This window comes from Vulpes vulpes, chromosome 4 (assembly GCF_048418805.1).
Source record: "Vulpes vulpes isolate BD-2025 chromosome 4, VulVul3, whole genome shotgun sequence".
Lineage (NCBI taxonomy): Eukaryota > Metazoa > Chordata > Mammalia > Carnivora > Canidae > Vulpes > Vulpes vulpes.
This window is the reverse complement of record NC_132783.1, coordinates 33401731-33417508: the sequence shown is the minus strand read 5'-3', so window position 1 is coordinate 33417508 and position 15778 is coordinate 33401731. Positions and strand designations below refer to the sequence as shown.

At 36.7% G+C, this 15778-nt stretch overlaps 1 protein-coding gene and 1 pseudogene across 18 annotated transcripts in view; one reads left to right on the top strand and one right to left on the bottom strand.

Annotated features, from left to right (window-relative positions):
• ALPK1 (alpha kinase 1) overlaps positions 1-15778 on the top strand; it is a 129566-nt gene that overhangs the window by 53145 nt on the left and 60643 nt on the right. The gene's annotated exons all lie outside the window — the stretch shown is intronic.
• Positions 7323-7620, bottom strand: LOC112930991 (dolichol phosphate-mannose biosynthesis regulatory protein pseudogene; annotated as a pseudogene).

The following is a 15778-nucleotide window of genomic DNA, read 5'->3' as shown; positions in this document are numbered from 1 at the left end:
ATTGTGACTTAATATAATCAGTGAGAAAATGGAGGGCCCCCCCCCCTTTTTGAGGAAATGGATTATTTGGCTTTCATGTTACAAATTTGCTCCCATGACACAAGAGTTTTCATGGATACTCTTTTGTAACAACTTTTATTGTTGATTTATGTGGTTGCAATGTTTTGTGATATATGGTAGTATCTTCCTAGAATGAAAAGTTGTCATTTTATTGGAAAATAAAAATTGCATCATTATTCTAGTCCTACTCCACCTTCATTGATTCATTTGGATAAGTGTTTTCCTAACTTAGTCTCAAATGAAATTATACATGGAAAGCCACTATGTAAAACGGATGGAAATGAAATTGCTCTGGGGCCATGCTGCCCACTACTCGTTTGGCCCAGTCTTTCCCCATGTGGGGTCTTGCAGGTTTTGGTAAGTAAAATGCCTTTTTATAAATGTATACCATTTTCCCATTTTGCTTTTAGAGCAAGACAAATTACTGTATGAAACAGTGTAAAGAATAAGAGAGGTTTGCATACACAGTTGAAATGACCAAAAATGACAGTACAGTATGTAATTTTTAAGCTTACTACCACTAAAAAGAATGTTTCACTTAAAGTAATTAAAATGTTTATTGTAATGGGAAAAATCCACTGTGCTCATAAATAATGGCCCCACTTCTTAGTTGACTATACTGGGGCCTCCTGGGAGGAGATGTATTTGCTCCCTGTCAGGATTAATCTATAAATGCAATCACCACTTAGACCTCATCAGTTCTTTCCTTCCCCTTCATTGGTCCCTCTGGAATTATATTGTAGCTTGAATAAGGTCAAAATTAGGATACTTTTTCCCCAGGAAAAACACAGCCGTTGTTATTCCAGCACTTTAAAATTTGAGAATCAACCCGCAAGATGTTTCTTTAAACAGCCTAGCATACACATTTCTGTCATAGAATCAATATTCTACCAAAGTAATGCATTCTGTTTTTCAGTGTATTTATTGGTTCCTTCCCCACAAAAGCCAGGGATTCAGAATGGTCTCACATAAAACCACAGTGGATTGGATGTTTAAAAGCTTGTATTAACACCTATGAACTTGGACAAACCACTGAACTTCTGACTTTATCCTCAAATGGGGGCCATATTACTAGCTATCTTCCTCATTGTAATCTTGTAAAAGTAAGATAATTCTATTTCCTTTTGTCAAGATTTAATATGAATGCCTTTGCTTCTATAATAGTGGAAAGGATAGAATGAATTCTCCAACTTGTCTAAATGTAAGTAAACTCATCCTGATGAGTCAGAATATTGCTTTGGAATTTTTTATAAGCTAAATCATAAACTTATTTTACTTCCCCGATAAGGCTGTCTTTGAGGGGTGTCTATTCTGTTTCAACACTCAGAAGTATCAAGTACAATATATAATGAATGGGTACTCAACATATATGCTTAACTATCATTCAGGAGTTTGCAAAGGCAGTACCTATTATTTTATAATTTAAACCTGTAAGTTAGCTATTAAAGCCAAACATTAAGGAAACAGTAGGAAACACATCATTAATTTTTGCTAGTAAAAGATTGTATAAAGGGATGCCTGGGTGGCTGAGTGGTTGAGTGTCTACCTTTGGCTCAGGGTGTGATCCTGGGATCTAGGATCGAGTCCCAAATCGGGCTCCTTGCAGGGAGCCTGTTTCTACCCCTGCCTGTATCTCTGCCTCTCTCTGTGTGTCTCTCATGAATAAATAAATAAAATCTTAAAAAAAAAAGATTGTATAAAAACTAATGTGTTTCTCTTGCTTACTTTGATTTATTTATTTTTAATTTTTTTCTGTTAGTTCTACAGTGGCAAATATTCCTTCATTAGCTAAAAGCAAAGAATAGAATTAACACTAAATCTCAGATCTTCATCCTCCTCATTAAAGAAAAGAGAAAATGTGAGTTCTTCTGCTTGAGGAACTACCAAAGAAAGTGAGTGGAGTAGTTCAAAAACAATCAAGTTATCCCCCAAATCAGGTGATTGATGCCCTGAGCACATTCACTCTGTGACTGAGCAACATTTTACCCAGTAACAGAACTCTTATAGAAAAAGTGGAGAATCCTGACATTCTAAAACTATACTCATTTTCCAAACCAGCCTGATGAAAGGAGGGCCTCAAAGCTCTCTGCAGGTTAAAGGGAGAGCAGAATTAAATCTGGTTTTCTAATAGAATCTTTCTGGCTCCTAAAGTGACCCATGTTAATTAAGGACTCTGTAATTTGTATATACCGTGGGATGCATAGGAGCTGTCAAGAGGTAAGTGAAAAAAATAAATAAATAAATGTGCCGCCTTTTCTCTATAGACACCTTTTTCCCCCTTACAAATCACACAGGAATAGTAAAATCCTACTGTGAACTGTCCTACAGATCTTCTTGCCTCTGGGCTCTATTGGTTATCACTGTGTTGAAGTAGTTCAGTGTGTGGATGTTTGCCTCACTGAATGTTACTTTTGCCTCTGTGCCCTCAAAGTATGTGGATATCCCGGTGGTTCTGCCTCAACAGACTCTTGCCACTCGAGAAAATGCAAGTCGTATTTGTTCCCAGGCCAGTAGGAGGCTCCCTGCCAAGACCCATCCGTTGCTGGTGACATGCACACGCTGTGTGAATCACAGGGCCACATGGTGGACTTTTATTATGTCAGCCCAGGAGTGTGGTCTGCCAATCCCCAATCCAGAAGCCCACCCCCAGGCGCCTTTGACATTTTAAGTAAAAAATAAATAAAGAGCTTTGTGTGTATCTCAGGGTGAAGAAGATGATGTGGGCCTGGGGGTGTTTCAGTCTGATCTGTAATCCCATGGACGCTCTTTCCCTTAGCCACTTCAGGGCTCACTTTCCTGCCACCTCAGACAGAGGGAAGAATGGCTGAGTGCTGGACACAAACAGCTGATTAAACCAAGTTGGCTGGGTTTTAAGGGCTTTTTTTTTTTTTTTTTTAAGCAGATAAAACTCACATCTTCCTGAAAATATCTAACTGGCCGTAATATTTCAATTCTCTAACAGATTTTTATTCATTAATTGAATGTGGATCTAGGGAATTACTTAAGGAATAATACAATTATTATAGGACTTTACACTGGGAAAAATATTGAGACTCCAAAAACTGTGTAGCCAAGCAATTTTCTGTCTTAAGAACATAAATGCTAATTTAGTCAACAAGCAGATCAAACCCAAATAAGATAATGAAAAATTAGGTTAACTTTAAAAAGTTAAATTTCATTTCCTGAAAATTTTATTGATAACAATAACTGATAACTATGGAGCATATATTACATGCTAGGCCATATCCCTTGTGTTTTACATATATATTTACATTTTTATATTTATACAATATTACAATATAATTCAATTGATCCTTATAAAACTCTGTGAGATTGGTCCTATTACTACCCTTTTTTAACAGATGAGAAAGCTGAGACATGACTTGTGTAAGCCTGCTCAGCTAACAAGCAACAGAACTGAAATTTTTTTTTTAATTTTTTTTTTTATTTATGATAGTCACAGAGAGAGAGAGAGAGAGGCAGAGACACAGGCAGAGGGAGAAGCAGGCTCCATGCATCGGGAGCCCGACGTGGGATTCGATCCCGGGTCTCCAGGATCGCGTCCTGGGCCAAAGGCAGGCGCCAAACCGCTGCGCCACCCAGGGATCCCTAGAACTGAAATTTAAACCCAAGAACCCTAATTGCAAAATGCATGTGCCTTCCTTGGCTACCTGCTGATGGCTCAGAGAGCAAAAGTACAATTCTTCATTTTATAATTTTTTTTTTGATTTTTATTTATTTATGATAGTCACAGAGAGAGAGAGAGAGGCAGAGACACAGGCAGAGGGAGAAGCAGGCTCCATGCACCGGGAGCCCGATGTGGGATTCGATCCCGGGTCTCCAGGATCCCTCCCTGGGCCAAAGGCAGGCGCCAAACCACTGCGCCACCCAGGGATCCCCCAATTCTTCATTTTAAAATCATCATTTTGCTGCTTCTGTCATTTCAGAGCTTACACATGCCTTTTCTCCGAGATAGACTGTTTCTTTTGTAAGCTACCTCTGACTCAAAATCTATGTTGACTTTGCAAAATATCTTTCCTGGCTATGAGAATTATGAATAGAAATTTGAAAATGTTTTGTTGCACAAGTAACCATAATCGCCACATTTGCTGGCTTCATCAAAAGTATGTAATGCTTCATAGCCTTGGGAATTTTATATCATAGTATACTACATGCCATTTCCATATACATACCACACCATCATCTGGACTTTCCTCCTACTCCACCCCTGGAAACATCCAGTAGGTTTGCCTTTCCGACTGTTAAACAGAGCATTTCAGTTGCCTCAACCACCAAAGCAGAGGCTATAATAACAGTTGAGTCTGCACCATTTCTCCTTTTAAAGATTTCTCTTCCAGTGAATTTATTCTTGCTGTGTTTTTCTCTAGAACTCTGATATCTATTTAATGAGAAGGTAAGCGTGTTTTGAGGACAAGTCAGAACCCCTGAATTCTTAATCTTGATCTTTGCTTGGGACTTTGGGCAAGTTACTCAACCTCCTCCTGACTCAGATTCTCAGAGTTTGGGTGGACAACATTTGCCTCCTAGAGTATACTCCTCAGTTTGAAGGCCCATCAAAATTTGTAAGGTAATTTTTTCCTGCTTTATGAAGGCCCCCTAGTGTCATAGCAGCTCTGGATTTGAGGACATATGGTGTTAGTATATGTGGCAACTCTTCTCTCATTTAAGGTGCAAAAATACAAAGAAAGCTCTTACTGAAAATACCCTTTGGAAGTATAGGATTCTTGAACAGAACCAGATGGCAGGTTTGGCTCACCTTGACCTGAGATGTTGCTCTTCTAGCGATGGGGGCCAGGCTCATGATTCTTCAGATGTCACCATAGCTGATGGAGTGGGTAACCGTAGCTGGAGAGTGTGAGCAACAGCCCCTGTGATGATGACCTTTTTTTCCCCTCCTCTTTCTTCCTGAGGCCAGCAAGTAACCCATTCGTGACCCGGAACATTCTGATTGCACTTTTCTGTGCAGTCACATTTGATAAACACCTTGAGCAGCCGGGAACTGGAGAGGGTGGGGCACACAGGCAGGAGGGACAGACAACTTGAAGAGAAGTTCTCCCACTCTGACAAGGTGTGGTGCTTAGGCTGGAATTTTTGAGATAAATAGAGCCATTGGAGAGAACTTCTCTTTCACTTATAGAAATCCCTACCTTTTTTTTTTTTTTTTAAATCACAGCACACTTCTTAATTTTCTTTGTAAGTGGAAGGAAAAGGTGAATTGAATTTCTTGGCAATCTAGTGTTTGTTAAACTATCTCATCTTTATTTCATCTTTATTTCAGTAGGCCCTGCTAACTCATGGATCCTTAATACAAGATGAGGATCTCCTCCTCAAGGTCTCTTGTCACATCACTCTCCAGCTAGGTTTCTTTTCCTCATTTCTTTTCCCAGCTATTCCAAGTCCTAGTCCCATGAGAAGTCCTAAGACAAGTGCTCCTCCATGCTCTGAAAGGCTCCTTTACTATCTCTCAGTGGAATCACTGAGCCCAACCCTAAGGACAAGAACTGATATTTATTACCTATACAATATTCCTAGACTGGAATTTCTATTTCCCTCTTTTTAATTTTTTCATTAAATATCAATATCAAAAAATTATAAAGTAGGTGTAATATACCCAGAACATGATGGATGCTCATATATTAATCTAAGCAAAAAACATACCACTTTCTTTGAGTCTCATAGATTAAGCAAAAAACATACCACTTTCTTTGAAGTCTTCTGTGTTCATACATTTCCCTCACATCTTCTTCACTCTTTCCTCAGTAAATCCACTGTTTTGAATTTTTAGTTTATCATTCACGTCCTTTTCTTTGTAACTTTACCATATAAGTTTGTATCCTATAATGTTATATTGTTTAGCTAAAAATGTTTTAAATTTTATGCATGTATCATCTGTGACTTGCTTTTTTATATTCCTAAGATTCATCCATAGTGCTATATGTAACTGTAAGTCTTTCATTTATTTGCTTATTCTATTCCAGTGTATGAATACACTTCAGTTTTTTAATCTATTCTGTTGAGGGACATATGGATTGATTCCTTTTGCTTATTTGCTATTACAAACTGTGTCACTGTAAACATGCTTATATTCCCTAGACACAGGTCCAAGATATTCTCTAAACTAGAGTATATGTCTAAGAGTAGACACCGGATGGAGCACCTGGGTGCCTAAGTCAGTTAAGCATCTGCCTTTGACTCAGGTCATGATCCCAAGTCTGAGATAGAGCCCTGTATCAGGCAATAAGGAGTCTGCTTCTCCCTCTCCTTCTGCCCCTCCCTTCCTTCTGCTCATGCATTTTCTCTCTCTCAAATAAGTAGATAAAATCTTCTTTGTTTTTTAAAAAGAGTGGACACTGGGTTACAGTGTACCCACTATGCGCATTTTCGTTTTACTGAATAATGTCAAACTATAGTTTCCAACAGTGGTGAATGGAAGTAACATAGACTGTTCTTGACATCTGTTAGCCAACATAATTTTTTTCCCAATTAAGAAGTTGTGAATAGTTATGGTTTGAATTTGTATTTCCTGATTACTAATGAGGTTGGACACATTTCATGTGTTCATTGGCCATTAATGTTTTCTCTTGTGTGAAGTGTCTGTTCAAGTCTTTTGCTTATTCTTTTTTTTTTTTTTTTTTTAACACATCATCAACATTTATTGTTCAGTTGTTCCGCAACTGGCCAGTGCTGGGCCCAGGGGGCTGGGCCTCTATGAGAAGCAGTTGGTCTGGGGGCCCACTATGGCCCCCCTAATGTGCCCTGAGGCCTGGTGGTAACCCCTGGGCCTGTCAGTCTCCCCTTAGGCTTTCCAGGTCCTGAAGTCCTGGTGGGGCCTGGGGCTATGTCAGACCCAAGAAAGCTGCCTCAGAGGAGGAGCAGGCCACGTGGGGGAAGGTTGCATGGTGCCTCAGAACCTAACAAGTCCAACATCAGCAGGTGACAGGAGGGAAACTGAAACAAAATAGAACTCAGAGGAAAAGGTGACAGGGAGTCTGAAGGTGAGAGGGAGACAACCAGCATCTTTCAGGCCCTGAACCAGAAAGGGGTAAGAGGGAGGCTTCCCAGTAATCCTCCTTCCTGGCTTCTGGAAAGTTGAGCAGGAAGGAGCAGGCCTATGTGGTAGGTCCTGAACAGCCCATCCCCGGGATGTCCAAAGGGAGCCCTGGCTTGAGGGAGCCATGGTGCCTGGATGGGTCCTGAGCACCCCCACACTTGGAGGGGTGGCAGAGGGGTGCCACCAGCCTCAGCCCCACTGGGCCTTCACTGAGCTTTTTTGGTCCCCTTCTGGTTCTTCAGCATCACGTAGGTGATGAACACTCCCACAAACAGGAGCAGCAGGAGGCCGGCAGCCAGTGGGATGGCGACAGCATAGGCTCAGGGCAGGAAGTACTTGTGGATGACACGCTGACTGTCGATGGAAGGCAAGAGAATCACCCAGGCGATGTAGTATATGAAGATGATTAGGCTAATGGCAACGAGGCCGAGTCCCACCACCTGGTCTGTCCCCGTGGCCATCTCCCCCACGATCTCACACCCCAGCCGGAAGCCTGCTTATTCTTTTTCTACTATGTGATTGGTCCTTTTCTCATTGACTTATAGGAATTCTTTATATATTCTAAAGAGAAATTATTTGTCAGTTACATACATTACAGATACTTTCTCCCAGTTTAGGACTTGTCTTTTCACTTTCTTTATGGTGTCATTTTACTAATCAGAAGTTTATCCCTCCAATTAAATATCAATCTTTGGTCATTTGCTTTTTTTTTTTTTTTTTTTACAAATGTTTGAGAAATTCTTCCCTAACTAAGGGATCAAAAGGATGTTCTCCCTTAGATATTCCCCTTTAGAAGTTAGATATTTTTGTCTTTTACATGTAAGTCTTTAACTAGCATTGATTTAAAAAATAACCAATTAGCAGGGTACCTGGGTGGCTCAGTCAGTTAAACATCTGCCTTCAGCTCATGTCATGATCCCAGGGTCCTGGGATGGAGGCATTGGGATCCCTGCTCAGTGGGGAGCCTGCTTCTCCCTCTCCCTCTGCCTGCCGCTCTCCATGCTTGTGCTTTCTCTCTCTCTGTCAAATAAATAAATAAAATCTAAAAAAAATAAATAAATTAGCTCAATATCATATGCTGAGGTAGTGTAATAAACTGAATTTCCATATATACATATGTCTCTTGCTGGACTCTATTTTATTTAGAAGGTCAATTTGCCTAGCCTAGTGCCAATAACTTTTGCATCATTTAATATGATTTTATGTTAATTATTGACAAAAATTATGACATTCCCCCTCCTTCTTTGTTATTTTTCATTAAAAGTATTTTGAATATTCTTGAATGTTATCCTCCCACATAAGTTTTAGGATCATTTTTTCAGGTTGACCACAAATACACATAGAGCTGTAGTGATTTTGATTGGAATTGCATAAAGATAGATAAATTTGGGAAAAATTGATATTTTAACAATACTGAGTTTTCCAGGACCCTACCACAGAATATCTCCTAATGTATTTAGATTTTCATTAATGTCTTTCAATGAAGTAGGTTTTATAGTTTCTCTCTGGAAGTCTTACATATTTATTATTAGAATTATTCTTAGGTTACCTCATATATTTATATATATATATGTATATATATACACACACATATATATATACACATATATATTTTTATTATACCTTACATATTTTTGCCATGGTAAAAGACATATTTTTATTAAATTACATTTTCTAGCCACTTGTTGCTGATTTAAAGGATATTTTGCATAAGATTGGATTTATTGGCCTATTGAATGTTTGGTAAGATTTTGCTGGTAAAACTGTATATTCCTGGTGTTTTCCTTGTAGGAAGATTTTTCAACTACTAGTTACATTTCTGTAAGATTATAGGAGCATACAAGGTGCCTGGGTAGCTCAGTTGTTTAAGTATCTGTCTTTGGCACAGGTCATGATCCTAGAGTCCCTGGATCAAGCTCCCCGATGGAGCCCCATGATGGAGCACCAGCAAGGGCTCCCTGCTCAGCAGGGAATCTGCTTCTTCCTCTCCTTCTGCCCCTCCCCCTGCTCGTGTTCTCTTTCTGGCTTGCTCACTCTCTCTCAAATAAATATATAAAAACTTAAAAAAAAAAAGATTATAGGACCATAAAGTTTTTCTGTTTCTTCTTGGTTTCTTTTAAGTAAGTTATGCTTTTATAGAAATTGCCCATTTTATAGTTTTCAAATTTGTTGGTAAAAAAATGTTTCTAATATTCCCTTATTTGCTTTTTAAAAATCTCTGTAGCATCTGTAATGCCCCCTCCTAAAATGATTTGTTCTCTCTTGATCAAGTTTACCAACAATTTGTCAATTTCAGTGGTCCTTTGAAAGAACTTTATTTTGTGAAACTTCCTTTTGAATATTTGTTTTTTATTACATTAATCTCTGTTCTTATTTGTATTTCCTTTTACTTTTTTCATTTATTTTTTCTATTTATTTCCTTTTGGTTATTTCAGCTCAACTCATTAATTTTCGAACATTCTTTATTTCTAAGTATTTTGCTTATAAATTTCCTTTCATAAAGGGACACCTGAGTGGCTCAGTGGTTGAACATCTGCCTTTGGCTCAGGGCATGATCCTGGGGTCCTGGGATCGAGTCCTGCATCAGACTTCCCGTGGGGACCCTGCATCTCATTCTGCCTATGTCTCTGCCTCTCTCTGTGTGTCTCTCATGAATAGAGAAATAAAAATATTTTTTAAAAATAGTAATAAAAAATTTTCCTTCTATGTTCCACTTTGAATTCCACATTTTATCTCTATGATTATATATTTGCATATTTTTCTTTATGGTTCTTTCACTTTTTGTTTCATATATATTTAAAGCTATGCTTCTAGATGCTACAAGTTTAAAACTACTATAACTTCCTGGTGAACTGAACCATGTATCATTAAGTGGCTTTTTAATCTTCATTAACATTTTTTTTGCCTTAATGTCTATTTTGTCTGATATTAATATACGTATACTTTCTTTTAGTTAGTATTTTTTAAAACAGCGTTTTCTATATTATTACCTTTGAGCTTTCTTTATTCTTATGCTTTAAGTAAATCCATGTAACTATTTTTAAAAATCAAATCTATCTTTATCTTTTTACTGTAGCATTTAGTTCATTTATATTTATTGGAAGTACTGATATATTCAAATTTATTTCTACCATCATATTTTGTATTTTAAATTTATTCTGGTGTGTCTGAGTGGCTCAGTCATTAAGCAAATGACTCTTGGTTTCAGCTCAAGTCATGATCTTGGAGTTGGGAGATCAAGCCCTGCGTCAGGCTCTATGCTCAGGATGGCATCTGCTTCAGATTCTCTCTCCCTCCCACTCTCTTTCTCTCACACAAATAAGTAAATTAATAAAATCTTTAAAAAAAATTTATCCTGACTCTTCATTAGTTTTTTCCCCTTTCTTTTCTTGTCTTCTTCTTAAAGATTGATTTTATTTATTTATTTATTTATTTATGAGAGAGAGAGAGAGAGAAATTGAGAGTGTATGAGCAGGGCTCTTTGCTCAGTGGGGAGGGACAAGCAGACTCTGCACTGAGCATGGAGCCCAATGTGGGACCTGATCCCAAGATCCTAAGATCATGACCTGAGCTGAAATCAAAAGTGAGTCACTCAACCAACTGAGCCATCCAGGTGCCTCTCTTGCCTCTTTTGGATTGTTTTGTTTCTTTTCAAAAAGTTTTTACCTTCTACTAGTTTAAAAGTTATAGTTTTTTATTTAAGCTTTTTAAGGATCACCTTAGAAAGTTTTATCAGTCTAAAGTTAATATCTCCCTTCATCCTACCAAATCCAAGATCTTAAAACACTTTAACATCACTCTCTTCCTGATATATATGCTGTTTTTATGTGTATTTTTCTATTTTTCATCTCATAATATGTTGTTATTGTTGTAGCTTTATACAGTCAATATTTATATTTAGCCAACAAGTCACCTTTTATTGCATAGTATTTTTTCTTGAATCTCAGGCCCTTCATCTGTGATCACTTTCCTTTTACCTAAAGTAGATACTTTAGAGATTTGTTTAGTAACAACCTGTTGATGTTTATTTTTAAATATTTTTATTTTTCAAGGTTTCTCCCCCAGCATATGAAGATATCCTTTCATTGTCTTCTAGTTTCCATTGTTGCTTTCAGTAGGTAGCTATAAATTCATTGTTGTTTCTTTGAAGTTACTTTGTCTTTTCTCTCTGGCTACTTTAAAGATGTTCTGTATGCCTTTGGTGTTCCCTAGTTTTGCTAAGATATTTCTAAGTATAGATTTTTATTTATTTCTTTAACCTGCTTGAAGATTATAGATATTTTAATTACTTTCTCCTGTTCTAAAAGTTCTTAGTCATTATCTCTCCAAACATTTCTCTTGCTTCCTCCCCTTCTTTCCATCTAGGATTCTCATGAGACACATGTTAGAGTTTTTCCATGAATGCTCTCTGTTTCTTAACTTCTCTTTTGAATTTTCCATCTCTCGGTCTTCTTTTGTTGCATTTTAGATGAGATGTTTTGATTTATCAAGGAGTTTAAAAATTCTAACTTCAACCAGAACTAGTATTTTACCAAACCTAATTCATGGAATTTTAAATTTTAAATTATTATTTTTTCATTTATAGAAATTCTATTTGATTCTTTTTCAACCTTCCTATGCCTTTTTATACTTTCTTACTCATAACTCATACATTCAACGTAATCTTTCAGATCTTTAAACATGTATATTTTATAGTCTATATATGATAATTCCACTACCTAAATTCTTTGAAGTTCTGATCTATCTGTTGTTTCTTCTTTCACCCATTATTTCCTCTTACCTTATGCATTTTGTGAGCATTGATCAAGAACTCATATTTCTTGGTATTTTAAAGATGGAAATTCTTTCAAGCTTATTTTGAAGCTGGATTCCTTTTGAGAAGATTATGTTTCATTCCACCAATTGCCTGGAAAACTACAAACCTAGAACCTTTCTTTTTTTTCCATGGACTTCACATATGTAAAATCACCTCTTATTTGCTGTAGCTATTTTAAATAGAAAACACAGGGTTAGAATATTATTTATCTCTGGAGATCTTGAGAAACATTGTATAAAAGCTAAAGAATAAATGAAAAAGATGTCTAGGTATTTGACATGTTTTCAATAAACATAGTTAATTTAAGAATTTACATGAAATCTGCATGATCTAAGGTGGGGATGTCATTATGTTATAAATTGGAGTTTACAAGGTGTGTCCTCCTGAAGCTTTAGGATCATTTTTAAATAACGTATTTTAAAGTAATTATCAGGTAGAGGTTTTGTGGATCTCATGACTTCAAATTCTCAAGGGGAAAACATTTCACTTTCCTCTAAGAAGGAGTATGTTTTGCCACAGGCAAATTTCTTGGGAGGTGGCAGGAGAGGATAGGGACTTATTTTTAGCTCACCCTTACACTGAAGATTCAACCTTTTAGGACATGAGTTTTATGCAAGGGAGAGTTTCCTCTTATATGTCCCACCTTGGGGAGGCCTTTGGTTTTATTTCCTCTCTTTCCACACTCCAAGATAGTGAAAACCAAAGTTTTGTCTTACAGTGTTTGCAAATACACTCAAGGCAAAGGCTAGTTTCTGTGTTCGTTAACTTTCTGGGTTCCACTTGTACTTGGTTGGTGTTTTCTGAGTAGTCTCTCCTTTCTTACCATGTTATTGATACATTTTAGAGGTGTTAAAGTGTTTTTCCAGCATTTTTACTTGTTTTCAGTGGGAATATTGGTCAGGATGTTTAGACTTCCATACTGCTAGAAATAGAAGTCTACTCTTTCAGGTTTTGGTGACTTAGAGTTGCCCTCTCTTCTCCCTTTCTATTCAATTTTAAAATGCTAACAATGGCCATTACCCAGAAATATCTATCCAAGGCACACAGTTGTCTTACACTCCAATCAGACTTCTCTTTCTCCTTTTGTTTCCCTACTTGCACCAACCAGTAGCAGAGGCAGTATGGTCAGAGTTTGTATGTAGGGTTACTCAGGGGAGGGTGAAAGGGTGGAAAAAAGCTGGATTGTCATTGCTAGTGACTGATTGGAGAAATGCATTTTGTTGTTCTATGTTGGAGACCAGAATACATTTTCTCATAGAAGCAATATGATAGGTGATTTTGAATGTAGATCAAAAAGTATGTTTAGTGTAATTATTTATGTACATATGAATTAAATGAGCTCTGTGGGTTTGCTTATGAATTATGAAATTGTGAAATTATGAAATTATGAATTATGAAACTGGTCATTAATTGAATTCCAACAAAGATATTTTAGACTGAGCTTTTGGACTATAATCATGTTAAATATGCCTTGTGTGGTTCATTTCAAAGTATTTATGTCTTATTCTTGTAATTTATAAACTCCTTGACAGTATAGACCATCTTTCCTACTTCTTTATCTTCCCCACATCTTCTAGTTTAAGAATTATGAGTAGATGGCCAGTGGATTATTTCAGAATGTCAGCCGGTAGACCTTTAGAATTCTTTTATTTTCCCTAATTTATCCCCCATCTGGGTACTAATTGTCCAAGGAAAAAAACCTCACGAATTCCAAAAGAAATGGGGCTTTGAATAAAACTTTTAATGATTGCTGATTTGTCAATTGTAACTCAGCCACTCAGTTAAATTCTAGGTCACCAATAGAAATGAAGTACACAAGTATCAAAATCAAACATGGAATGTATGAACACGTGATCATTTGGGTATGGGTATGCCTGTGTGCCTTAGATTCTAAACTTTGTTGGGTATCTAGTGTTATTCTAAAGGTATCTACTTGTATGTCCTATTGCTTTTGCTGACCTCTTTCTGTTTAATTTTTAGAAAAAAATATATAGGGGGATGTCAAAATAGAAAAACTAATCCATACATTACAAAAAATATAGGGAAACTAACGTTCTTCAATTTAGAAATAAGTACAGCTCGCAGAATGCCACAGTTCAGGGAGCAAAAAATTGTTATGTTTTGAAATTGAAAATGATTCTTTTATAAAGGAAGCTGACCACAATTTCCAGCAGGACTGTTGCCTGAAGGAAAATTTCCTAGGCTTCAGCCTCTGTTATGCTTAACAATGAACCATACAAGTCTGGACAGATGGTTGGATTCCAAAGTGTTTCTCATGTTACAGTATTTTTTTCCTATTGTCTTTCCTGAATTCTGCAGGGAAAAGAGAAAATGCTATAACTTTCAAAAAGTATAAAGAATATCCTCAGTACATTTTGGGAAGTCACAAGTACTAAATATTAATTATCTCAGAAATCTCTTTTTGTTTTTTTAGAAATACTTTCTTGGTTAAAATCCAATTGCTAAAAAAAATAAATAAAAATAAAATAAAATAAAATCCAATTGCTTATTCTGGACAGTATGACCTATTTTCCTTACTATCTTTATTGCTAGAAATACAAAATGTAAGATGTATTTATATCTTTTCCTAGAAGATCTCTTCTATGTTCCTTGTCTCAAAGTATGGTAAAATTATCCATTCCACTTTGAGCTATGGTGAAGTAAAAAAAAAAAACCTCAGGATTCCTTTCAAGGACATTCATATCCATCCAACAGCAATACTGCATTTATTCTCTAAACAGCCCTCAAATTTGTCCAATTTTCTGTATCTCTATTACTCTGGTCTGGTGATCTGATATTTCTCACCTGGATTGTTGCAATAAATGCCCAACTGATCTACCTGCAATCACCTTTTTCCTCTCTTCCCCTAATATACGCTACAATCCAAACAGAATGAATGTTTCCAGATGCAAATCTGCTCATGTTCCTCCTGCTACCAGTAGTGTCCTATGACACTTAGGGTAAACACAAAATTCCTTACCTGGCACACAGGTGCCAGCTAAACAACCTGAACAACCCCTACTTAACTCTCCAAACTCACCCCATATCAACTTTCTCCTTTTATCTCTAGGTCAACTAATTTGGCCTTCTTTCATTTCCTCTATATTTCTTTCTACATCAGAGCTGTTCTTCACCATTTTAACTTCATTAAGCCCTGTTCTTCTTACAGAGTTTAATTCCAACATCACATCCTTAGGGAATCCCCCATTCACCTTCTCTTGTTTTACCCAAATTATTAGGTCAAGTCCTGTTGTTTTCCCTCACAGAACCACATAGCTTATCTCTCTTTCACAGCACTTAGACAAAAGGAGGAGATTTATGATCCTGTGCATTAAGCATCCGGGTTTCAAGTGAGGGAACAAAAGCAGAGTTATATTTATTTAGTAATCCACCTCTAAGATTCAAGCCAACATTTCTAAACCACAGAAAAAAGTGTACATAAAAATATTATACTTAAGTGTTCTCAAAAGAGCCAGGAATTATTCAGTAAATAAGTATCAGATGTTCTTCAGCAATAGATAGGCTGCTGAGTATGTAATTTAAGACCTAGAAATATATTAGCAATTATTCCCACTTAACCCCCATAAAATACAGAGAAGAAAAATGAGTCTCAAAGTGAATCTCAAAGGTATCACAAATACTTAAAGATGAGAATGAAATAGAATTAGTCACAAATATCTATTGAACACTATTATGTGTAACAGTTTTCCTATAACCAAGTCTGCTTTTTATTACTACATGCTATTTCTGTTTAAACATTTACAGAAACAGAGCAATTAAGATTTATTTTAATTTTTCAGTATAACAAAAGACCTTTTAAGCTTTCTACC